This window comes from Triticum urartu, chromosome 4, assembly GCF_003073215.2.
Source record: "Triticum urartu cultivar G1812 chromosome 4, Tu2.1, whole genome shotgun sequence".
Lineage (NCBI taxonomy): Eukaryota > Viridiplantae > Streptophyta > Magnoliopsida > Poales > Poaceae > Triticum > Triticum urartu.
In genome coordinates, this window is record NC_053025.1 from 26,545,665 (window position 1) to 26,573,599 (window position 27,935).

Genomic DNA, 27,935 nt, shown 5'->3' on the forward strand with positions numbered 1-27,935 from the left:
ACGAAGTCTTCAATCTTGTATCTTCATAGTCCTGGAGTCCGGCTGAAGGTATAGTCTGGCCATCCGGACACCCCCTAATCCAGGACTCCCTCACCCTGTTCTTCCTCGAGAGGGCAGATCTGGAGTCCGTTTGGGGCTCCGGAGAGGGGGATCTTCGATTTTCGTCATCACCAACCTATCTCGATTGCCAATTCCATGATGCTCCCCATCGGGAGTGAGTAACTCCTTAGTAGGCTCACTGGTCGGTGAGGAGTTGGATGAGATTCATCATGTAATTGAGTTAGTTTTGTTAGGGCCTGATCCCTAGTATCCACTATGTTCTTAGATTGATGTTGCTATGACTTTGCCATGCTTAATGCTTGTCGCTTTGGGCCTGGGTGCCATGATTTCAGATCTGAACCGTTTATGAATTCATCATTATGTCCATGTTTTAGATCTGATCTTGCAAGTTATAGTCACCTACTACGGTTATGATCCGGCAACCCCGGAGTGACAATGCTACCTCTTGAGCACTGCGTTGGTTTTCCCTTAAGAGGAAATGGTGATGCAACAAAGTAGCGTAAGTATTTCCCTCAGTTTTTGAGAACCAAGGTATCAATCCAGTAGGAGACTACACGCAAGTTACCTCAAACCTACACAAACAAATAAGAACCTCGCAACCAACGCGGTAAAGAGGTTGTCAATCCCTTCATGGTCACTTACGAGAGTGAGATCTGATAGAGATAATAAGATAAATATTTTTGGTATTTTTATGATGTAGTTTGAAAGTAAAGATTGCAAAGTAAAATAGATTGGAAACTTATATGATGGAACATAGACCCGGGGGCCATAGGTTTCACTAGTGGCTTCTCTCAAGATAGCATAAGTATTACGGTGGGTAAACAAATTACTATCGAGCAATTGATAGAAAAGTGCATAATTATGAGAATATCTAGGCATGATCATGTATATAGGCATCACGTCCGCAACAAGTAGACCGAAACGATTCTGCATCTACTACTATTACTCCACACATCGACCGCTATCCAGCATGCATCTAGAGTATTAAGTTCATAAGAACAGAGTAACGCATTAGGCAAGATGACATAATGTAGAGGGATAAACTCAAGCAATATGATATAAACCCCATCTTTTTATCCTCGGTGGCAACAATACATTACATGCCTTGCTGCCCCTACTGTCACTGGGAAAGGACACCACAAGATTGAACCCAAAGCTAAGTGAGGGAATCCTGGATTAGGGGGTGTCCAAACAGCCGGACTATATCCTTTGGCCGGACTGTTGGACCATGAAGATACAAGATTGAAGACTTCGTCCCGTGTCCGGACGGGACTCTCCTTGGCGTGGAAGGCAAGCTAGGCAATACGGATGTGTAGGTCTCCTCCCTTGTAACCGACTCTGTGTAACCCTAGCCCCCTCCGGTGTCTATATAAACCGGAGGGTTTAGTTCGTAGGACAACAGAGAATCATACCATAGGCTAGCTTCTAGGGTTTAGCCTCCACGATCTCGTGGTAGATCAAATCTTGTAACACTCATATCATCAAGAATAATCAAGCAGGACGTAGGGTATTACCTCCTTCAAGAGGGCCCGAACCTGGGTAAACATCGTGTCCCTTGTCTCATGTTACCATCCGCCTTAGACGCACAGTTCGGGACCCCCTACCCGAGATCCGCCGGTTTTGACACCGATATTGGTGCTTTCATTGAGAGTTCCACTGTGCCATCACCATAAGGCTTGATGGTTCCTTCGATCATCGATAACGATGCAGTCCAGGGTGAGGTTTTCCTCCCCGGACAGATCGTCATATTCGGTGGCTTCGCACTGCGGGCCAATTCGCTTGGCCATCTGGAGCAGATCGAGAGCTACGCCCCTGGCCATCAGGTCAGGTTCGGAAACTTAAACTACACTGCCGACATCCGCGGAGACTTGATCTTCGATGGATTTGAGCCCATGTCAGGTGCGCCGCATAGTCACGATGAGCATGACGTAACTCTGCCGTCGGACAATATTCGGGAGATTGCATCTGCAACTACTCCGGCCGTCAATCCGGAGCAAATCGCGCCATCCGAGAACGGAGGGATAGACCCCGCCATGGAGGTCGCATTCACAGTGGCGATGGAGCCGGATACTGACTTTACCCCTTACGAGAGCCGTGTTGCTGAACCACTAGATTCATCTCCGGCCACGGATTCCAAGCCGCCTGCATCCGTGCCTATCGAATCCGATTGGGCACCGATCATGGAGTTCACCTCCGCGGATATCTTTCAGCACTCGCCTTTCGGCGATGTGCTAAATTCATTAAAGTCTCTCTCCTTGTCAGGGGAACCTTGGCCGAACAATGTCCGGCTAGAGTGGGATGCGGACGACGAAGAAATTCGCTGCCCACCCACCGCCCACTTAGTAGCCTCTGTCGACGATTTAACCGACATGCTCGATTTCGACTCCGAAGACATCAACGGCATGGACGAAGATGCAGGAGAAGAACAGGAACCAGTGCCCATAGGGCGCTGGACAGCCACTTCATCACATGACATATACATGGTGGATACACCCAAAGAAGGCAATGGCGAAGAGACAGCAGAGGATGGCCCCTCCAAGAAGCAACCCAAGCGCCGACATCAGCGGCGCTGCTCTAAGTCCCGCCATAGCAAAAACAGTGATAATAGCGCAAGAGAAAATAACACTCCAGTCGACTCCAGAGGAAATGACGACCACATTGCCTCGGCGGCAGAGCACGATGAAGCTGCAAATGGCGAACATAGTACGGATCCGACGTCCGAACACGGTGACGCCGAGGATAAACCTCATCAACCCCCCTCTGGCGAGGAAAACAGTCCGGACGAAGATGCACACATCATCCCAGAAACGCACTTGGAGCAAGAGAACCTCCGCAGAAGGCTTATTGCCACAACGAGGAGTCTGAAGAAGCAGAAGCAAAGGCTTAAGGCCGCACATAATACGCTCAATAGCAGGTGGAACAAAGTGCTCGACAACGAAGAAAAGTATGGTGGAAGTTACCACACAAAGAGCTATCCAAAGTGCAAGCTATTACCTGAATTCTACGATGAGGCCTTAGAGCCCACACAGCCGAAAAATGAAACGGCCAACCGGCCGGATCAACCACCTTGTCACCGCGATAGAGCGGCTAACAAGGTCGCACATAAGTCAACACACGATCTACGTGAGGACTTGCGCCAAAAATCCGGTATGACCAGATCCATCTATGGATCTAGGAAGCGTGCTCCGGCACAAAATCAAAATAGAATACTACAACCGTCCGAACGCCATGGTACATCCAAATACAGGGGTGCCTCCCACCCCTTATGTTTCACCGATGAGGTGCTGGACCACGAATTCCCAGAAGGATTCAAACCAGTGAACATAGAGGCGTACGACGGGACCACAGACCCTGGGGTCTGGATTGAGGACTTTATCCTCCATATCCATATGGCTCGCGGAGATTATCTCCATGCCATCAAATACTTGCCCCTCAAGCTTAAAGGACCAGCTCGGCACTGGCTGAAAAGCCTCCCCGAAAACTCAATTGGAAGTTGGGAGGAGCTCAAGGATGCTTTTCGGGCTAATTTTCAAGGGACCTATGTCTGACCTCCGGATGCAGACGATTTAAGTCATATAATTCAACAGCCCGGAGAGTCAGCCCGAAAGCTTTGGAAAAGGTTCCTCACTAAGAAGAACCAAATCGTCGACTGTCCGGACGCCGAAGCCTTAGCAGCTTTCAAACACAGCGTCCGAGACGAATGGCTCGCCAGACACCTCGACCAAGAAAAACCGAGAATAATGGCAGCCCTGACAAGCCTCATGACCCGGTTTTGCGCGGGCGAAGATAGCTGGTTAGCCCACAGTAGCACCAGCAACCCAAGCACATCCGTAGTCAGGGATGGCAATGGAAAACCATGACACAATAAAAACAAGCGTCGAAATAAAGAAGATAGCCCAGATAATACGGTGGTAAACGCCGGATTCAGGGGCTCTCGACCAGGTCAGCGGAAAAAGCCTTTCAAAGGCAGCAGAGATTGACCGTCTGGCCGAAACAGGATTCTTGACAAACTATGTCAGATTCATGGCACCCTTGATAAACCTGCAAATCACACCCACAGAGCATGCTGGGTCTTCAAGCAGGCCGGTAAGCTAAATGCCGAACACAAGGGGGGAGACACCAAGCGAAGACGAGGACGAACCTAGCCAGCAAAGCACTGGAGGACAGAAAAAATTCCCACCAGAGGTTAAAACAGTAAACATGATCCATGTGACGAAGAGGAGAAGCAAACATGCACTCCGAGACACACGCGCCATAGAGCCTGTCACCCTAGGTCCAACCCCTGGTTGGCCTGCCCGATCACTTTTGATCACGGGGATCACGCGACAAGCATCCGGCATGAAGGATTGGCTGCCTTGGTGTTAGACCCAATAATAAACGGATACCATCTCACACGAGTCCTCATGGACAGCGGCAGTGGTCTAAATCTGATATATCAGGACACAGTCCGCAAAATGGGGATAGACCCAACAAAAATAAGCCACAGTAATACTACCTTCAAGAGAGTAATACCAGGCCCAGAGGCCCGCTGTACAGGCTCTCTATTACTAGAGGTGTATTCGGTTCTCCCAACAACTTCCGAAACGAAAAGTTAACTTTCTACATCGCTCCATTCCGAAGTGGCTATCAAGCACTACTCGGAAGAATGACTTTCGCTCATTTTAATGCAATACCGCATTACGCTTCTCTCAAGCTTAAGATGCCCGGTCCACGTGGCACCATCACAGTTAGTGGAAATACTGAGCGTTCTCTACGCGCGGAAGAATGTGTGGCGGCTTTAATAGCCAAGCACTAGATGGCCTCACCAACCAGAAAAAATGACTGGTCGTCAAGACCACGGACACGGTTAGACGAGTCCGGTGCACCACTACATATACATGAGATTGGTTTATGGTCATACCCTCATAGACGGTACCAGGGGCTTCCCGCGTGTAATCAGGGCTAGTCCAGCTCAACTTGACTTATCTTGAATTTTAATTGTTTATTGATAATAACCAATTTTCTGGCACGGCAACTTTGACCTAAGTTCTTCTCTTTTACAGATGACAATCGTGCTACACCCATCGAGGACACGGCACAACGGAGACACAGGCGCAGACGTGCAGCATGGACCCGCTCAAAGGTTTCTTTTCAGATTAAGACCCTGCGTGAACCCTTTTTACTGTCTCTTGTTGTTCACATCCTTCGGATACTCAATACAACCGAGAAGGATGCTGACGTTATTGGCATGTGGCCACGTCAGGATATTGCACATACCTGGACACTCAGGGTTTATTATTAAGGGCATTGTTCAGCCCGGCATATGTTATAAAGACCGAATGCCTTAGGGAGTGTTCGACGTCGCGAGTTTGGCCTTATATGCGTCAACTCCGAATCATGTCTTTGGTCAAATGTTGGTTTTGCCCACCTCCCATGTTTTGGTACCTTACGTTCCGCTATATCAGCTAAGGTAGCACTGGGAGAACTACTGCGATTGTGCCCTGGTTCATCCGGATGAGCACCTCGGTAGAGAAAGCCGAAAACTGACTGTCATGATAACGCGCGAGACTGGTCAACCACTCGATGAATTAGCGGAATCTTTGGGATTCCTCCGCATTAACGAAGGGCCGTTTCCCGGTCATATACGTATATGCCCCGTATTCGGAGGAGCACAGAAGTACCAGGGGCTATATAGTAGCCCCACCGTCAAACTCCTATGGCTAAGTGAAAGTGTTAAAGCAATATAGTCTAATTGCCTCGTTCGCTGCGCTACCACCTCCTTCATGGACCAAGATGTTGGATCAAGTGTGAATACGTGTTTTTTGCGAACACCCCCGCATTATATGCGTGGGGGCGGAAGCCGACGACTGCAAACTTTCAGGTTATATACATATATACATAAATGACCGCACAAGAGGCATCATAATACTTTCAGGCAAAAGTATAAGCACGGCCTTTATAATTCAATAAAACATTGTTTCTACAATGGAGTACATGTCACTAGAACATAATATTCTTCGAGCACTGAGCCTCTATCGAACGAGCGCCTTCAAGGACTTCTTCAAAGTAGTGCTCGGCAGCCGCTCGGCCCACAGCCGAACCCTGTGTCGCAATAGTGGTGGCCTCCATCTCTGCCTAGTATGTATTGACACGGGCAAGTGCCATCCGCACACCCTCTATGCACGCCAACCTCTTCATAGCGTCGATGTGCGGCACAACACCAAGGAATTGTTGCACTAAACTAAAGTAACTATCCGGCCTTGGCCCTCCCGGCCACAGATGATCCACAATAGACCTCATGGCAAGTCTGGACAACCTATGGAGCTAGGCCCACTCGGCCATTCGCTCTTTCAACAGCAGCGGACACACTGGAGCATGGAACTATGACCAGAACAGGTTTTCCACTTCACGATCTTTTTGATCCTTGAAGTACTCGGCTGCATCAGCGGCACTTGCTGCCAAATCCACATAGGCGTCTGCAGAACTCCATAGTTGATCAAGAGGAGCACACTTCGGATCTCCGAATTTAGTCCGCAACAAGAAGGGCTTCCCAGCTACGATATCCGCAGTTTGACGCTGCTCCTCCTTCGTCGATCTGATTTTGGAGCGGGCTTCCTTGGCTGCCACCATGGCCTTCTCCAGGTCCGTCGCTTTCGCTTGGCTTTCTTTTTCAAGAAGCTGGTAATGGTCAGAGGCATCTTTCAACTCAACGGCCTGTTGGGGAACGTTGCAGAAAACAAAAATTTTCCTACGGTTTCACCAAGATCCATCTATGAGTTCATCTAGTAACGAGTGATTGGATTGCATCTACATACCTTTGTAGATCACACGCGGAAGCATTCAAAGAACGGGGATGAGGAAGGCGTACTCGATGTGATCCAAATCACCGGAGATCCTAGCGCCGAACGGACGGCACCTCCGTGTTCAACACACGTACGGTCAGCGTAATGTCTCCTTCTTCTTGATCCAGCAAGGGGGAAGGAGAGGTTGAGGAAGATGGCTCCAGCAACAGCACGACGGCGTGGTGGTGATGGAGCTGCAGTACTCCGGCAGGGCTTCGCCAAGCACTATGGAGGAGGAGGAGGTGTTGGAGAGGGAGAGGGAGGCACCAAAGGCATGGGGTCAGAAGTCCTCCATCTCCCCACTATATATAGGAGGGCCAAGGGGGGGGGCGCCAGCCCTAGGAGATCCAATCTCCTAGGGGGGTGCGGCCAAGGGGAGGAATCCCTCCTCCCCAAGGCACCTAGGAGGTGCCTTCCCCTCCTAGGACTCTTCCTTTAGGGTTTCCCCCACCCTAGGCGCATGGGCCCTAGGGGGAAGTGGCGCCCCAGCCCACTTTGGGCTGGATCCCTTCCCACTTCAGCCCATGGGGCCCTTCGGGATAGGTGGCCCCACCCGGTGGACCCCCGGGACCCTTCCGGTGGTCCCGGTACAATACCGGTGACCACGAAACTTGTCCCGATGGCCGAAATAGCACTTCCTATATATAATTCTTTACCTCCGGACCATTCCGGAACTCCTCGTGACATCCGGGATCACATCCGGGACTCCGAACAACATTCGGGTTACTGCATATACATATCCCTACAACTCTAGCGTCACCGAACCTTAAGTGTGTAGACCCTACGGGTTCGGGAGACATGTAGACATGACCGAGATCGCTCTCTGGTCAATAACCAACAGCGGGATCTGGATACCCATGTTGGCTCCCACATGCTCCTCGATGATCTCATCGAATGAACCACGATGTCGAGGATTCAAGCAACCCCGTATACAGTTCCCTTTGTCAATCAGTATGTTACTTGCCCGAGATCTGATCGTCGGTATCCCAATACCTCGTTCAATCTCGTTACTGGCAAGTCACTTTACTTGTACCGTAATGCATGATCCCGTGACCAGACACTTGGTCACTTTGAGCTCATAATGATGATGCATTACCGAGTGGGCCCAGTGATACCTCTCCGTTATACGGAGTGACAAATCCCAGTCTTGATCCATGTCAACCCAACAGACACTTTCGGAGATACCCGTAGTATACCTTTATAGTCACCCAGTTACGTTGTGACGTTTGGTACACCCAAAGCACTCCTACGGTATCCGGGAGTTACACGATCTCATGGTCTAGGGAAAGATACTTGACATTGGAAAACTCTATCAAACGAACTATACGATCTTGTGCTATGTTTACGATTGGGTCTTGTCCATCACATCATTCTCCTAATGATGTGATCTCGTTATCAATGACATCCAATGTCCATAGTCAGGAAACCATGACTATCTGTTGATCAACGAGCTAGTCAACTAGAGGCTTACTAGGGACATGTTGGTGTCTATTATTCACACATGTATTACGATTTCCGGATAATACAATTATAGCATGAATAAAGACAATTATCATGAACAAGGAAATATAATAATAATGCTTTTATTATTGCCTCTAGGGCATATTTCCAACACGGCCATCTTGGCTATTCTTTCCTTGCTCTGGCAATGCGCGGCCTGTTCGGCCCTCAGCTCTTCGACTGCCTTTAGAGCGGCCGCATCGCTATTCCTTGCTTGTTCCTTGGCTCGGGCAAGCTCCGCCCGAATGGTCTCCATGGTGGCAGCTCCATCTGCAGTCACAACATATTGAAGATACCGCATCATGCTCCTCTTACTATGTGTTGATCACCGGAGAAATCACTTACCCTGTGCCTCATCAAGCCGCTTGTTGACAAGCACGATGTCGACATCTGCCGCATCAAGTTGCCGCTTTAGCTCGGCAAACTCACCAGTCCGGCTAGCCACCGGACCTTCAGCCACCTGCACATAAAGGCGGTCTGGTTATTACCTGGTGAGGAAGTCCTGGATTAGGGGGTGTCCGGATGGCCGGACTATACCTTCGTCCCGTGTCCGGAAGGGACTTTCCTTGGTGTGGAAGGCAAGCTTGGCGATACGGATATGCAGATCTCCTACCATTATAACCGACTCTATGTAACCCTAACCCTCTCTGGTGTCTATATAAACCGTAGGGTTTTAGTCCGTAGGACAACATACAGAACAACAATCATACCATAGGCTAGCTTCTAGGGTTTAGCCTCTCCGATCTCGTGGTAGATCTACTCTTGTATTACCCATATCATCAATATTAATCAAGCAGGACGTAGGGTTTTACCTCCATCAAGAGGGCCCGAACCTGGGTAAAACTTCGTGTCCCTTGCCTCCTGTTACCATCTGGCCTAGACGCACAGTTCGGGACCCCCTACCCGAGATCCGCCGGTTTTGACACCGACATTGGTGCTTTCATTGAGAGTTCCTCTGTGTCGTCGCCATCAGGAAGGATGCCTCGCCCCGTCTTTAAAGATGGCACCGTTGCTAAGGGAGCTTTGGCTGTCGGCCAAACCCTCCGGCTAGGTGGTTTTCTTATGACCGCCTGTTCGGCTTCTGCGCCGACGATGACCTCTCGAGCCATCGAAAACAATCTTCATGTCAGCTCGGAACTCGCCGGGCAGTTAGATCCAATGGAGCTCTCCTCCATAAACAAGCTCTTAGATCGCATCGCCGCCCTGGGAGTCGCTACGGATTACGACCAGATTGGGCCTAAACCCGATCTGAGAGAGATTAACTCTCCCCAAGTCACCCATCACGTTGCCGTGGTAGAGGGACAGTGCGGCGACCCTTCATCTATCTTAATGACTAGCTACGTCCGGATTCCCGATCCCTCCGAGCCGGATACCCGCGGAGGGGAGGATATCACTCAAGACCTGAACTTAGAGTCAGGCGACAGGCTGGATTCATCGGACAACATCCAGGAATCCAAATTTTCGAGTTCGGAAATTCCTCGGCCTCTGAGCCTCAGATTGGGTGAGGCTTCGGATTTAATTCCACCCACCCACCCGAACATAAGAGATCTATCCCAAATCAGGCAAGAGCCCGAAGAAACAGTACATCATTACTGGGCCAGATTCCTCCTGGTTAGGAACAGGATAAGGGACTACCGCGAGGAAGACGCAATCTCAATCTTCTGCAATAATTGCACGGACAAGGGAATCCTCAATGCCATAAATCGCCGTGATATTACACGCTTCACTGACTTGGCTTCCATTGTACGAAAGTACTGTGCGATGGAAAGCGCCTGGAAAACCGAAATAAAATTTTGGGACGATCCGGCCCTGAATACAAACCCAGTCTGAAATAAAAGGGTGCATCATCGCCAGACACCCGGGTCAAACACCAAAAAGCAAAAACCCTCTACAGGGCATGGAACCGTACTGGAAGGATGGCTCAATGGACCCTGTAAAATTCACAGTACAGAGGACGCCACACCAACTCACAGCCTTAGAGCATGTTGGATACTCCGGCAGGTGGCCAAAATTGGCGAAGATCTCCTAATTCTTGAGGCCACAGAAAGCCACCCCAGAGACACCAATACGGTATTAACAGTCTTCGAGACTTTCGCATCAAATAATATGTGAAAAAGGACACTCCGCAGCCTTGCCGATGTCTACCAAGTAGCAACAATAAACCCATGGAGTGACACGACTATTACCTTTAACACCAGTGATGAACCTAAATTCCGAATAGCCCGAGCACCAGCCGCATTGGTCCTCAGTCCAATAGTGGACGGCTTTCATCTTACCAAGGTACTCATGGACGGTGGCAGCGGATTGAACCTCATTTACGAGGAAACCCTTCAAAAAATGGAAATAGACTGGAACCGCATTGAGCGAAGCAGCACAACCTTTAGAGGAATAATCCCTAGTCGGGAAGCGCGCTGTACAGGAAAAATCACACTAGATGTGGTGTTCGGCATGCCGGATAATTACAGGTCTCAAGAGGTCACGTTCCATGTGGCTCCGTTCAGCAACGGTTATCACACTCTGCTAGGGCGGGAAGCGTTTACAATCTTCCAAGCAATACCTATAGGATCGAAAGTATGTCTAGAGGGGGGTGATTAGACTACTTGACCAAATAAAAACTTAACCTTTTCCCAATTTTAGTTCTTGGCAGATTTTAGCTATTTTAGGACAAGTCAAGCAATCATCACATAATTCAAGCAAGCATGCAAAGAGTAGATTGGCAGCGGAAAGTAAAGCATGTAACTTGCAAGAATGTAAAGGGAAGGGTTTGGAGAATTCAAACGCAATTGGAGACACGGATGTTTTTCCCGTGGTTCGGATAGGTGGTGCTATCCTACATCCACGTTGATGGAGACTTCAACCCAAAGGGTAACGGTTGCGCGAGTCCACGGAGGGCTCCACCACAAAGGGTAACGGTTGCGTGAGTCCACACAGGGCTCCACCCACGAAGGGTCCACGAAGAAGCAACCACCCACAAAGGGTCCACGAAGAAGCAACCTTGTCTATCCCACCATGGCCATCGCCCACAACTTGCCTCACTAGCGGTAGATCTTCACGAAGTAGGCGATCTCCTTGCCCTTACAAACTCCTTGGTTCAACTCCACAATCTTGTCGGAGGCTCCCAAGTGACACCTAGCCAATCTAGGAGACACCACTCTCCAAGAAGTAACAAATGGTGTGTAGGTATGAACTCCTTGCTCTTGTGCTTCAAGTGATAGTCTCCCCAACACTCAACTCTCTCTCATAGGATTTGGATTTGGTGGAAAGAAGATTTGAGTGGAAAGCAACTTGGGGAAGGCTAGAGATCAAGATTCATATGGTAGGAATGGAATGTCTTGGTCTCAACACATGAGTAGGTGGTTCTCTCTCAGAACATATGAGTTGGAATGGTGTGTGTGTTCTGATGGCTCTCTCGTCGAATGAAGAGGAGTTGGAGGGGTATATATAGCCTCCACACAAAATCCAACCGTTACACAGTTTTCCAATCTCGGTGGGACCGAATCAATGATCTCGGTCGGACCGAAAATGTAAACCTAGTGACCGTTAGAGATTTTCGGTGGGACTGACATGCAACTCGGTAGGACCGATATGGTTAGGGTTTGGGCATAACGTAATCTCGGTGAGACCGATTACACAAACTCGGTGAGACCGAATTTGGTAATTAGCTAACCAGAGAGTTGGTCAGGCAAACTCGGTGGGACCGATTTGCTCTTTCGGTGAGACCGAAAAGTTACAAAGGGGAAACACTGAATTTACATTGCAATCTCGGTGGGACCGATTCGCTCTTTCGGTGAGACCGAAAAGTTACGAAAGGGAAACAGAGAGTTTGCAATCCCATCTCGGTGAGACCGAGATCCCTATCGGTAGAACCGAATTGCTAGGGTTTGGCAGTGGCTTATGACAAGTGAAACTCGGTGGCGCCGGATAGGAAGAATCGGTAGGACCGAGTTTGGCTTAGGGTTTAGGTCATATGTGGATATGGGAAAGTAGTTGAGGGTTTTGGAGCATATCACTAAGCACATGAAGCAAGAGGCTCATTAAGCAACACCTCATCCCTCCTTGATAGTATTGGCTTTTCCTAAAGACTCAATGTGATCTTGGATCACTAAAATATAAAATGAAGAGTCTTGAGCTTTTGAGCTTGAGCCAATCCTTTGTCCTTAGCATTTTGAGGGTTCCACTTTCACATCCATGCCATTGCCAATCATTGAGCTTTCCTGAAATAATCATCTTGGAATAGCATTAGCTCAATGAGCTATATGTTGTTATGAATTACCAAAACCACCTAGGGATAGTTGCACTTTCAATCTCCCCCTTTTTGGTAATTGATGACAACATATAGATCAAAGCTTCGACAAATGATAATAAGCATGAAATATATCGTCGCTTTGAGAAGTATGTGATAAGTAAGAGCTCCCCCTAAGTTTGTGCATATTTAAAATTTGCTTTGGACTGCAAATGCACAAGGAGTTAGAGTCATGGGTTACTCTTCCATGTCACATACATCTTGGTGGAGCGCTTAAAATGATAAGAATGAAATACATGCACTCATCACCAAGAATAGTGAATGATCACATAAGATAGATAGGATAATAGCATTAAGCAAGCATTAAGTGTAGCTTATGATCAAACACATGATCATCAATGTCTCACAAGCAATGACATAGTATCTCAAGCACTCAAAAGCAAACAAGTTCGAAAAACCACCAAATAAAGCAAGAGAGAAAAAAACAACACTCTCTCGCTCGAAGCCTATGATCTATACATCTTCTCCCCCTTTGGCAACAAGTTACCAAAAAATTCCTAGAAAATGCATAGTGCTAGATAGACGCTCAGGCTTGATCTTCTCGTGGTGGTGGAGTCCGGATCACTCCAAGGACGAAGGCTTCTGTAGACGCTGAAGTAGACGCTGGAGTTGGAGCTGAAGTAGATGCTGGAGCTGGTGGAACTGAAGCTGTAGCTAGTGCTGAGGTGGTGGCTCTTGTGTCAGCAACTGGCACGGCAGACGACCTCGGACCTCGTGGCACTCTGGCAAAGGCATGAGTGGTAGTCCTGCCTCTCCTCTCCTGCATGTCATCCTGGAGCTGCTCCACTGCAGTCTGAATCTCTGTCACCTTGACATCCAAGTCATAGAACTTTTGTTCCATGATTCTCTCTAGGCTTGCCTGGTTTTGAGTTAGGGTGGCTAGTCCTTTCTGAATCCGCAGGGTGGATGCAATCAGGTAACCAAGCTGCTCTTGTTTGGTCTTCAAGAAATACTCAGATGCCTCCTCTTGAGTTGGCATCTTGGCAGCTTTCTCGTTCCTTGCCTTCTCCTTCTTTGCTTGTGCTTGGGCAGATGAGGGCTCATTCTTAGTCATGACAACTTGATTGTCCTCAAAATCTGGACGGATGGGCAGGTGTTCCTTGTCCAATAAATATATGCCCGTGCACATCTTAGAGTTGATGAGCTCCTGAATTTGAGGTGCATATCCACAGGTCCTCTTCTGATCTACTGCAGTCCTCTTGATAGTCTCTACTATGAGGCTCATGACCTTGAACTTCTGTGGCACATCAAAGACGTGAAGCAAGTTGATTGAATGGCCTCTAATCATCTTGTGATCTCCAGACTTGGGCAAGAGAGTGTGCCTCAATATCTAATTGATTGTTGGCAGCCCTGACAGAAGATAGCGCACTGAGCCAAATTTGAAAGTGTCAAGAGCTTCATTTGGAATTTCCTTGTACATGTTGGACATTGAGTTGTGGTCCATCTTCTTCTTGGCATAAATGTCCAAGTCATCTGCTTGCTCCTCTGGGGCATTGATCAACTTTGCCCATTCCTCAACAGTTGATTGGTACCTCGTACCTTCAGACATCCATGTGATCCTTCCATCTGGGTAGAAGTGTGCTGTGGAGTAGAATTGCATGATAAGCTCCTCGTTCCAATTTGTGAGCTTCTGCCCAACAAAGTCTGCAACTCCACACGCACTAAAGCTGTCATACACTCCAGGGTAGTGTTCCTCATTTTCCTTCATAGGTCCAGTCGACCCATCTCATGTCACAAACAATGGGCTTCTTATCTAGCAGCACTGTCTCATAGAAGTCCTACTGTTCATTGGTGTGAAATCTGTAATCCACAGCAGTCCTTCTCCTTGAAGCATACGGGTCTGCTTCTCTCCACTTCCTCAGCCCTGAATCTCTCCCGAGCTTCATGTCCTCAGCCACAGGATGAGCATCATTGTGGTCTGGGATCTTGGGCTTGAGCTTTCTAAGAACTTGCTCTTCATCCTCTTCTTCAGCAACAGTCTCAGGCACTGGGGCCTTCTTCTTCTCAGCTGCAGGAATGCTCCTTGTATTCCTCTTTGGTTTTGTCTTGGAGGCAGCTTTGGGCTTAGATGCAGTAGCCCCTGATCTTATGGCATCACCCATCAGCTTGGGTGCCTTAGGTGCTGGTGCAGCTACCTCTTCTTCTTCCTCCTCTTCCATGATGGAAGCCTTTCCTAGCACTCTGGCTACGGTCTTCTTGACCCTTTCCTTCCTCTTCTTGCCTTCTGCAGCAACTGGCTCTTTGGGAGTGGGCTTCTCAGTTGAGGCTCTAGCCTTTGACATAGGCTGCCTACCTGCTGGCCTTTTGATCTTTAGACCTGGCTTTGTGCCTTGAGCTGGCTCAACTCTCTTTGATGTGGCCTCTTCCTCTGCCACATAATCTTCATCTTCGGAGTCTGAAGTTCTCTTCTTCCTCTGTCTGGTGGCAGCTTTTGGCAGATTGCTTGGGGTACTTCTGCTGCCATCATCTGAAGAGTTGGAGGGACTAGTGCCCTCACTCATCTGCACTTGCTGCTCTGACAAGTTCTGGCTGTCACTCTGATCAGACATGCTGCAAGCCCTGACTGCTGACCCTGTGAATAGTTTATAGATGAGGTAGAATAGATGAGCATCACAAAATGCAGAGATTTTTGCACAAGAATGATCCAAAAACTTAGTTTTAGTTTCCCACTGAAATCATCTCGGATCTACTGATTTTTAAACTCGGTGATACCGAAGCAGTTTTGGAACCTAAACTAGTGAACTCGGTTGGACCGAGTCACAGTTCGGTGGCACCGAGACTGCTAGGGTTTCACAGAGTTCCAAAATCAGTCACACCGATAAGTAATTCTCGGTCAGACCGAGTCTCACTTGTGCAATGGCATAAGCCAAATCGATGGGACCGAGTTTTTCAACTCGATGGGTCCGAGATGGTTTCGGCGGAAACCTAACCCTAAAATTTTCGAATCAAAGCTAATCTACGGGCGTATTGACTGGATAGGAGTGTTTCAATCGTGGCAAGAATCATGATGATCACAATGTGCTGAGAATTGGATTGGAGAATAGAACAAAGATCAAGCCCATACCCTAGCTCGGCGGGGACTCTCTACGGCGGCAACGGCGGGGGAGAATTCCCGTTGACGGCGACGGAGACCAGCGACTGGAGGCGGCTGGCGGCGAGAAGACAATCCGGAGACCACGTTGGCAGAGCAGGCTATCACGCGGGCGAAGGGGTTCGGTAAAATTTCCAAATTTTGCCCGTGACTATATATAGCCCGACCCTGTCGGTGTGACCGAGTGGAACAACTCGGTGGCACCGAGATTCATAACTGCATGCAGTTACTGAAACTCGGTGTGACCGAAATGTTCAAATCGGTTGCACCAAGATCGAAAACCTAGATCAACTTAATGATCTCGGTAGGACCGAAAGTGGGGTATCGGTCAGACCGAGAATCATAAAGAGGTTTTGGAAGTTTAAGTCTATGACGAATCGGGGACTCCGAGCGCTCCTCACACAGAGTGGTTCGAATCTGACTTGATCAAATTTTGTGATGCAGCATGAATAGAGTTTGAGACGAGAAAAGCATAGATAGCTAGAGGAGGTTCTTAGGCATTCTTGTCCATCCACTTGGCAAAGGAAATAAACCCAAACGATCAAAACAACAAGTGGATGTCCTCGAATGAGTAAAATATGCAACCAGCATGCTCACACAATAAGATGGCAAATGAAATATGTGGCAAGGCATGCACAACCAATTCTAGCATCTATCAAGCAATTTGCGATGACAAGGTCATCTATATATGAGTATATTGACTTAGGAGTCAAGTGAGAACACTTGATCATAGGTCATACTCATCGTTTAAGCTCAAGCGGGGTTACCACTTTTACATAAAGCATTGTTGTGTTCACATATTTAGAGTTGCTTTAGCTCAAGTCTTAGAGTAAAGCTCCCCCTAGATGTGATATCCCCCCTTGGAGGGATGAACTAACCTTGGGTTTCGTCGATCATGACTTCATGTAGATGTTGAAGATGTGGATGCTCAATGTTGATGTAGATCACTTGGAGCTATCCATTTGAATGAATTGCACTTTCAATACCTACATGGGTTAGTCCCACAAGGAACAAACAAGGATATCCATAGACATAGAGTGATGCACACACAATATGATGTCCATGAAAACTTTTAGGTTACCTTGTCCCTTGTCTTACCAACAAGAGGGTTTGTGACTCCTTGAACTAGTGCAAGATGTGGAAGTTGATTGCACTTGTTCTTGCCAAAATGATAAGAGTGAAGTATGTTGGCGGAGTCACCCTCAAGAACTCTCTAGTTCTTCTTCTTTTGGATCCACACCATCTTGATGGGAATCCTTGGAGTTGTAGTCGTACTTGATGAAGTGGAACTTGAAGTAGTCTTGGGAATCCACTTGACTAAGGTCTTAGGAGCTTCTTCAAATGTGTCAATTTCCTCTTGAAGCTTGTCCTTGCCTTTTTGCTTGTAGTCTTGTGGTGGAAGATCATCTTGAGCTTGTGTCCCCTTGAAAGAAGTATCATAATTCTCTTGTTGAGGAACAAACTTTGTCTTGGGGTATTGATCTTCTTCCCACTCAACTCCATTGGCATTGAAATTTCGTTAAAAACCAACGCCTTGATTCTTCCGGTGCATTCCTTGCTTGCGCACAATTTCCTCGAATTGCTTGCTCCCGGCAAGGCTTTTGTACACTCCTTTCTCTATAATTCCCTTCAATAAGCTATTTTCTTGCTCAAGTGTAACTTGGCTAAGAGAGTCATTAGTGGAATCAAGAGAACTACTAGAAGCAACAATATTGGATTTAGCATGATCATTGTTACTGCTAGAGGAAGAATCTTTCTTGTTACTAGACTTGACTTGAGGCATGTAAGTGGATAAGAGTAAACGCTTGGCAATGTAAGAAGAACTTTTCTTGCGGAGATCATCATTGATTGCTTTTAAGAACTCATGCTCTTGCTCAAGGTTGAGCTTTTCAAAGCGTAATTTCTCATGAGCTCTTAAAAGTTCTCGATGATCTTCGAAGATAGTTTCATGAGCTAACTTAAGAGTGTTTAGTTCTTTAGTTAGAGCCTCAATCTTTTCCTTATCATTGTCATTCGTTTTATCTTGATTAGCATGACTAATTGACATTTCATCATAGTATTCATCACTAGAGTTGTCAACAAGCAAATCATCACCTAACAAGTCATCTTCATCACTATTGAAATCAACATACTCGGGGTGTGTTACCTTAGGACCTTTGGCCATGAAGCATCTTCCAATTCCTTCATTTGCTGAGTCAAATATGTCGTAGGAGTTGGTTGACACAAGTGCTAGACCGGCAACACCTTCATCTTGAGTATCTTCGGAGTCGGAGTGACAACTTCTCTCGGAGTGGCTGTCGGAGTTGGAGCTGGATACCCATTCACCAACATGAGCTTGATTTCTTCGTCTTGTGTAGCTCCTTGATGATTTTTCCTTCCTTTCCGAATCCTTGCTTCTCCGTGAGTATCTTCGTTCATAACGATCATCTCTACTCCTTCTCTCTCTTGGTGGTGATTCTTTGCTTCTTCTTTTTGGAGAATCTTCTCTTCTCTTGTAGGGAGCCGTACACTCATTGGAATAGTGTCCGGGTCTTCCACAACTGTAGCAGTTTCGCTCTCGACTAGAAGATCTTTTGTCATTGTAGGACCTTGACTTGAAGCTTCTATATTTGCTTCTACTCTTGTAGAACTTGTTGAAGTTCTTCACCATTAAGCTCAATTCTTCATTGAAGTCTTGTTTCTCACTTGATGATGTAGGGGCTTCACATGAGGCTTTATAGGCACCACTTGATTTGCTGTGAAGTTCCTCTTTATCCTTAAGTGACATCTCATGAGCACCAATTCTTCCAATCACCTCTGTTGGCTTGAGATCTTTGTAATTGGGCATCATTTGGATCAATGTGCACACGGTATCATATTTTCCATCCAAGGCTCTTAGAATATTCTTGATGATGAATCTATCGGTCATCTCTTCACTTCCTAAGCCGGCAATCTCATTTGTGATGAGAGCAAGCATAGAGTACATTTCAGCGACACCTTCACAATCCTTCATCTTGAACTTGTCAAGTTGGCTTTGAAGCACATCCAACTTGGATTCCTTGACGGAGTCGGTACCTTTGTGCATATCAATCAAAGTGTCCCAAATTTCCTTCGCATTCTCAAGACGGCTGATTTTGTTGAATTCTTCGGGGCACAATCCGTTGAAGAGAATATCACAAGCATGAGCATTGTATTGCAGCATCTTCAACTCATCCGCGGTAGCTTCACGGTTTGGTTCTCTCCCATCAAAGAAGTCACCTTGCAAACCAACACACACAATAGCCCAAACGGCGGGGTTATGTCCAAGAATATGCATTTTCAATTTATGCTTCCAACTAGCAAAATTAGTACCATCAAAGTAGGGACCTCTACGGTGATAATTTCCCTTGCTAGACGCCATACTCTCCTAGGTTGTGAAACCAAGGCTATGACCACCAAAAGCTATGGAGATCAAAGCAAATGGAGACCAAAGCTCTGATACCACTTGTAGGATCGAAAGTATGTCTAGAGGGGGGTGATTAGACTACTTGACCAAATAAAAACTTAACCTTTTCCCAATTTTAGTTCTTGGCAGATTTTAGCTATTTTAGGACAAGTCAAGCAATCATCACATAATTCAAGCAAGCATCCAAAGAGTATATTGGCAGCGGAAAGTAAAGCATGTAACTTGCAAGAATGTAAAGGGAAGGGTTTGGAGAATTCAAACGCAATTGGAGACACGGATGTTTTTCCCGTGGTTCGGATAGGTGGTGCTATCCTACATCCACGTTGATGGAGACTTCAACCCACAAAGGGTAACGGTTGTGAGAGTCCACGGAGGGCTCCACCCACAAAGGGTAACGGTTGCGTGAGTCCACACAGGGCTCCACCCACGAAGGGTCCACGAAGAAGCAACCACCCACAAAGGGTCCACGAAGAAGCAACCTTGTCTATCCCACCATGGCCATCGCCCACACAGGACTTGCCTCACTAGCGGTAGATCTTCACGAAGTAGGCGATCTCCTTGCCCTTACAAACTCCTTGGTTCAACTCCACAATCTTGTCGGAGGCTCCCAAGTGACACCTAGCCAATCTAGGAGACACCACTCTCCAAGAAGTAACAAATGGTGTGTAGGTAATGAACTCCTTGCTCTTGTGCTTCAAATGATAGTTTCCCCAACACTCAACTCTCTCTCATAGGATTTGGATTTTGTGGAAAGAAGATTTGAGTGGAAAGCAACTTGGAGAGTCTAGAGATCAAGATTCATATGGTAGGAATGGAATATCTTGGTGTCTCAACACATGAGTAGGTGGTTCTCTCTCAGAACATATGAGTTGGAATGGTGTATGTGTTCTGATGGCTCTCTCTTCGAATGAAGAGGAGGTGGAGGGGTATATATAGCCTCCACACAAAATCCAACCGTTACACACAGTTTTCCAATCTCGGTGGGACCGAATCAACAAACTCAGTCGGACCGAAAATGTAAACCTAGTGACCGTTAGAGATTTTCGGTGGGACTGACATGCAACTCGGTAGGACTGATATGGTTAGGGTTTGGGCATAACGTAATCTCGGTGAGACCGATTACACAAACTCGGTGAGACCGAATTTGGTAATTAGCTAACCAGAGAGTTGGTCAGGCAAACTCGGTGGGACCGATTTGCTCTTTCGGTGAGACCGAAAAGTTACAAAGGGGAAACACTGAATTTACATTGCAATCTCGGTGGGACCGATTCGCTCTTTCGGTGAGACCGAAAAGTTACGAAAGGGAAACAGAGAGTTTGCAATCCCATCTCGGTGAGACCGAGATCCCTATCGGTAGAACCGAATTGCTAGGGTTTGGCAGTGGCTTATGACAAGTGAAACTCGGTGGCGCCGGATAGGAAGAATCAGTAGGACCGAGTTTGGCTTAGGGTCTAGGTCATATGTGGATATGGGAAAGTAGTTGAGGTTTTTGGAGCATATCACTAAGCACATGAAGCAAGAGGCTCATTAAGCAGCACCTCATCCCTCCTTGATAGTATTGGCTTTTCCTAAAGACTCAATGTGATCTTGGATCACTAAAATATAAAATGAAGAGTCTTGAGCTTTTGAGCTTGAGCCAATCCTTTGTCCTTAGCATTTTGAGGGTTCCACTTTCACATCCATGCCATGCCAATCATTGAGCTTTCCTGAAATAATCATCTTGGAATAGCATTAGCTCAATGAGCTATATGTTGTTATGAATTACCAAAACCACCTAGGGATAGTTGCACTTTCAATACCCCATTACGGGTACATGAAGCTCAAGATGCCCGGGACTAACCGGATCATCACTCTCGCTAGTGATCCGGACATAGCACTCCACGCCGAAAACAAGACAGCCGCACTGGCCCTCGAGGCACTATCCGAAGCCCTAGCGGCTGAGGAACTAACTGCGCCGCGCTCCATGGTGAATAGGGACCATGTAGTACTCGACAAAAGATCCAAGTCCACCTCCTTTAAACCGGCGGACGAAATAGTCAAATTCCAGGTCCATCCAACGGACCCCAACAAAAGAGCTTCCATCGGGGCACAGTTAAACCCTGATGTAGACGCCGTACTGCAAGTGTTCCTACGAGAGAACTGGGGCATTTTCGCCTGGCACCCTTCAGACATGCCAGGAATCCCCCGCAGGCTGGCCGAGCACAGCTTAAATATCCTAAAAGGATTCAAACCTGTCAAACAAGCTCTTCGGCATTTTTCCGAACCTAAGAGACAAGCCATGGGAGAGGAGCTAGCAAAGCTATTGGAGGCCGGATTCATCAGAGATATAAAGCATCCGCACTGGCTAGCAAACCTGGTGATGGTACCAAAGAAGGACAAATCGTGGCGCCTGTGCGTTGATTTTAAAGACCTTAACAAGGCTTGCCCAAAGGATCCCTTCCCCTCCCCCGCATCGATCAAATTATCGACGCTACTGCAGGACACGATTCGTTGTGTTTCCTCGACGCATATTCCGGCTACCATCAAATCAAGATGGCAGAATCAGACCAAGCCGCAACGACATTTATCACACCATACGGCCCATTCTGCCTCAAAAACGCCGGCGCAACATATCAGCGCATGATTCAGACATGTCTGGCAAACTAGATCGGCAAAACAGTGGAGGCATATGTAGATGATGTGGTCGTCAACACAAGACATGTCGAATCTCTAGTAGACGACTTGAGGCTCACATTTGATAACCTCCGAACATACGACATCAAGCTCAACCCGGAAAAATGCGTTTTCGGCGTTCCAGCCGGAAAGCTCTTGGGTTTCATTGTATCCGGTAGAGGAATTGAAGCAAATCCAGCCAAGATCCGAGCTCTGTCACAATTGGATATCCCAAAGGAGCTCAAACAAATACAAAAGTTAACCGGATGCGTAGCGGCTCTGAGCCGCTTTATCTCCCGCTTGGGAGAAAAGGCCCTACCCCTTTACCGCCTCCTTCGGCGCACCGAACACTTCGAATGGACGGATGCAGCCACGGCCGGACTCGACAGAATAAAAGCCATATTGCCAACAAACCCAGTCCTGGCCACGCCAAACATTGGCGAACCAATGCTATTGTACATTGCAGCAACACATCAGGTCGTCGAACGAGAAACGGACGGACACAAATTCCCCCTTCAAAAGCCGGTCTATTATGTGTCCACTGCCCTCACTCTGTGCAAATCACGGTACCCGCATTATCAAAATATTGCGTACGCAGTATTCATGGCATCCCGGAAGCTACGACACTACTTTCAAGAGTGTTCAATAACAGTAGCCTCGGAAGCACCACTTAACGATATTATAAACAACCGTGACGCAACGGGCCGGATTGCAAAATGGGCCATTGAGCTCCTCCCGTTCGACATAACTTATAAGCCACGACGAGCCATCAAGTCACAAGTTTTGGCCGACTTTGTCGCAGAATGGACGGAGGCCGAACTCCCTAAAGAGTACGGCACATATTCAAATTGGATCATGCATTTCGATGGCTCCAAGATGTTGGCCGGACTAGGGGCTGGCATCGTTTTGACGTCCCCCACAGGAGACACAGTTCAATACGTACTCCAGATTATGTACATAGACTCCAACAATGCAGCCGAATATGAGGCCCTTTTACATGGTCTCCGGATGGCAGTATCCATGGGCATTCAACGCCTAGAGGTGCGCGGGGACTCGAACCTCGCAATATCCCAAATAAATGGAGACTTTGATGCCAAGGATCCAAAAATGGCAGCTTACCGCAACGCCGTCCTAAAAATGTCAGCTCGGTTCGAAGGGCTTGAATTTCACCATATAGCCCGGGAAAATAATCAGGCGGCAGATGTCCTGGCACGCATCGGCGCAAAACGCGATGTAGTCCCCCCAACATCTTTTTGGAAAGGCTGTTCAAGCCATCCGTAGTATGGGAAGGGGAGCCGAACAATAACAGCCCGGACCCAACCGCACTACCCGACACCGAACATTCTGACACAATCGGAGGCTCTGCCAATGAAATAACACCTTCAGCCCACGTAATAATGGCCGTCATCGCCCCGTGAACAGAACCATTCCTCGCCTACCTTACTAGGCAGGAACTCCCGAGGACCAAAATGAGGCACGCTGCATAGTGCGGCGATCCAAAGCCTACAAAGTCCACGAGGGAAAGCTTTATAAGAAAAGCACTACCGGAGTCCTTCAAAGGTGCATCTTCAAAGAGGAAGGGCGGAACCTCCTGGCTGAAATTCATGCCGGACTCGGTGGTCATCACGCCACAGCTCGGTCCCTTGTAAGCAAGGCCTTCCGTACAGGCTTTTATTGGCCGACGGCCCGGGCAGACGCCCAGGACTTAGTCCAACAATGCGTCGGTTGCCAGCTCTTTGCAAACCAAAGCCATGTGCCACCCACCGCCCTCCAAACTATCCCCATAACTTGGCCCTTCGCGGTCTGGGGGCTTGACATGGTTGGACCCCTTAAAGGCGGAACCCACAAGCAAAAATACTTACTGGTCATGGTGGATAAGTTCACCAAGTGGATAGAAGCCAAGCCTGTTAAGACGGCCGAATCCGGACCGGTGATAGACTTTATATCCGGGGTTGTACATCATTACGGCGTCCCCCACAGCATCATCACTGATAACGGCACGAACTTTACGGCCGACGAGGTAAAACTCTGGTGCAAAAACATGGGCATCAGGCTCGATTATGCTTCCGTCTATCACCCACAAACTAACGGCCAGGTCAAACATGCAAATGGTCTTATCATGAGCGGCATCAAAACCAGATTAGTGCGGTCCCTCAAGGAATCTAACACGCACTGGGTAGAGGAGCTCGACTCCGTACTCTGGGGGCTGCGGACCACGCCGAATAGCACCACCTGATACACACCATTCTTTATGGTGTACGGCGTAGAGGCAGTTTTGCCTTGCGACATAATTCATGACTCACCTCGAGTGCGCATGTACGAAGAAAGAGAAGCCGAGCTCGATCGACAGGACAGTTTGGACGCATTGGAGGAGGAGCATGACGTGGCAAAAGCCCGTTCCGCATTCTATCAACAGCAGGCTCAAAGATACCAAAGCAGAGAAGTACGGGCCAAAAATTACAACATTGGCGAATTAGTTCTACGCCTGTCGGACAAGAAAAAGGATAAACTCAAGCCCAAGTGGGAAGGTCCCTTCATAATTGACCAAGTCCTGACTGGTGGAGCGTACCGCCTGCGAGATGCATCGGATAACCGACTCGAGCCGAACCCATGGAACGCAGCCCGTCTCCAAAGATTCTATGCCTCCTTCCTCTGTCCATTTTTTATATACTGTCTATCTTACATTTCTCTCCTTCTCCCCTTCCTTTCTCTTATAGCCTTTAAAGGCTCATCAAATGACGTGTTATTCGCACTCATTAAACCTGGGGGCTTCTTTTAACAGAAGCTTATTTATACGGGCTTCATGCCCAACACATGTGTTACACTTCCGCATGTACCTTTTATTTCACCATTATATGCATCGATATGACTTAAGTTTTGGCCAAGCTGGGTTGCCTGGCTCCTGTGCTTACCCCTACGTTCCCGATTATTCGGCTAGGCGGTAAAGGGAGCACCTCCGCGATTGTTACTGCCGGATCAGCCGGATGTGTACCTCAGACTGGGTGAAGCCGAAAGCTAGCGTTCTTAAGGGAATATTCGGTCGGTGAACAAAAGATGATTTTTTACTTATTTATTTTCCATATGTGCCCCCAGATGTTTTTTTGTGACTCTTTCCACAGTACGGACATGCACTTTAGGGCATGCCTCCCAGGGAAAGGAACCCCTAACGGAACTATTCTCCCTGGAAGATGTTTCTTACTAACCATGTAATATAACATAACTAGTCAGGCACTTGTCTGTCCACGCACTAATGACCCCTACGCCTGGTCTCCATGCATTCCCCGGTTCTTATATAACCGCATGGGAATTCGGACACACTCCGGACCGTCAGGTCCCGAGGCTGAAGCGAAAAGATCGGCCATGACAAATGATCTACAATCCGGCTAGAAGGCATTATAAATGTCAATTAAATTACATAGTCATTCTGACTGATTGTATTCCTCTTCAATACCATCCAACAGGCTGTCTAATTTACAGTCCTGTTGGGAATACTTTGCGGCCAATTCTACTTGGCCGTACACTAAGCTTACAGGGATCTCCTTCCCATCGGGCCCCACAGGACCGACCACGGCCATGTGGTTGGGGTCAGCCTTTGTGTACCGCATCTTCACCATGGCCCAGGCCTCCCTAGCGCCTTGACGGCAGGCCGATATCTTCCACAATCGGAAGCGCCGCCGTGCTCCCTTTAGCTTCTCCGCAAGCTCTCCAAGACCCTCGGGCATGGAGATGGATGGCCACAAGGCCTGGGCGACGCCTTGCATCACCTGCCGAACTCGCTCGAGCAGTTGCGAGAGCTCGGGAAGAAGGTCACCCGTAGAACCAGGCGTCTCCTCTGCAGGACGACCTGTTAGCACACCTACAGACATTACTCTGTTAGTCGACTTCCCCGCCGAACCTTTTTTTCAAAGGTTCGTTCAAGCACTTACTAAATATGCCGCGCCGAAGCCGCTGATTCTCCTTAACGGAGTCTGACAGCTGGGCACGAACATCTTTCAGGTCGACGCCCAGCTTGGTGTTGGCATCTTGGAGATCGTTCTTCTCCCGCCTCACCTTTGTCAGCACCTTCTCACCAGCCTTCAGCTGGCGTAGGAGGTGTTGCCTTTCCGGATTCAATCCGGCGCCATCTGCAATTTCATTTGTCAGATTCGCACCCATGCCATGCTTCGCAAAATACTTATCTTTTGAAGTGTATATTACCATAGGGGGTCTCCTTGGGCTCCCCTGCCGCGGCTAGTGTGGCCTCAAGTTGGGATTTGCACTCTTCCAGCTCCTGGGACAGTAGGGAATTCTTTTCTGTAAGAACCCACATAACAAATGATCCTTAAATCAGTTATTCTAACTGTTTCAAGTCTCGGGGGCTACTGGTATCTATATATAATTACCAAAATTTTCTTACCCGTATGTCTTTTACATATTGCTCCGTGGCTCTGGCTAGACCATTTTGAGCGGCACGGAGGTACGCATCTCCCGAATTGAAGGCATCTAATGCCCCTTGGGAGAAACAAGCATCGCGAAGAATTATCCGGTGACGCCTGTGGTTCATGGCACTCTCCACCTCAGAGTTGGTGGCAGACAACCTGTCCACATCCTCCGTCGAAGGAGCGTCTGATGCGCGCCTTGTGTTCGCCTCCGCCTCCGGACCAGGCTTTGGAGCCTGACTGGTGGAGGCGCGATTGGCAGCCTCTCCAGATATAATCCGGCGAGCTATCTTTGTCCTGAAGAGAGCACGAGTGTTAATATGCCTTGAAGGTATAACACCTGGGATAAGGGGGCGCGTCATACCTTTGCGCTGATGCCTCGGTCCGGACTGCACCTCTTTTCTGCCCACGGGGCCCTGCGGCCCCTCGCTGGCTTGTCGCCGCAGGTTCGGCCTCCCATCTCAAAAACCTCCCATGCAAAGCTCGATTGTAATCAGGAAACTGAAAACACGAGAGGGCGGACCCCTATTCGGGGTACTGGGACTTCGATCTCAGTTACCTGGGAGGTCGGGATTAGCCCTGGGTAATCGGCCGTAATGGCCACCAAGGCATTTTCCTTGCTCAATTGATGGAACACTCCATCAATCAGCTCCACAGATAAGTCCGGATCCTCTTGAGAGGCCGGGTTGAGGGACCGTCCTGGGTCCTCGGGTTGTGGAGGAGGGCTGTTTATTTCTTTAACAGCGTGGCGCAGTTCCTGCGTTAAAGTCGTTAGACTGAATATTTAACAATGGGAATATAAAACGGATGGGCCAGTCAATGAAACCACTTACCCAGCTTGGGGGATTGTACATAGAAAATCCACCCTGTGGGTCGACACGGAGAAATTCCTCCTCTTCTCCCTTGTACAAAGCGGACAAGGTCTTTGTTAGAGCCGCAGCCGAATCCGGCCCCTTACGGCCGTAGCGGGTGGCGTCGTCCTCCCCATTGAAGTCCCACATGGGGTGGCCTCTATACTGTAGCGGCTGCACCCCTCGCATGATGCATGCGGCCATGACCCCGATCATGGTAAGTCTGGAATGAGCTAACAATCTTATCCGGCCCATCAGGTAAAAAACGTCCTTGTCACCTTCCCTCTGAGGGCTTCGTGGACGCCAACTTAGGCACTTCTTTAGTGGAGCACTATCGAACTCAGGGAGGCCGATCCGGACAGGATCCGGCAGTGGGACGTCCTATATGTAAAACCATTCCGAAGGCCAGTCCTCGGACGCCTTCTTTGGGGTTCTGGATAGATATCCGGTCTCGGTGATGCGCCACACTTCGGCTCCGCCCACTTGATATATTGACCCCTTCTGAGAACGGGGCACAAGGCAAAATAGCTCTTTCCACAGCCCGAAATGAGCCTCAACACCCAAAAACAGCTCGCAGAGGGCTACGAAGCCCGCGATATGCAATACGGAGGCAGGCGTAAGATTGTGTAGCTGGAGGCCATAGAACTCCAGGAGCCCCCGGAGAAACGGATGGATTGGAAATCTGAGCCCTCTTATTAAATAAGAGACAAGGCATACCCGCTCTCCTTTGGAGGGATTAGGTGCACTCTCCGCTTGCTCTCCGCCATTATAGATGGCAAGACCGGCTCGAACCGGGACCATATAGGCCGGGGGGA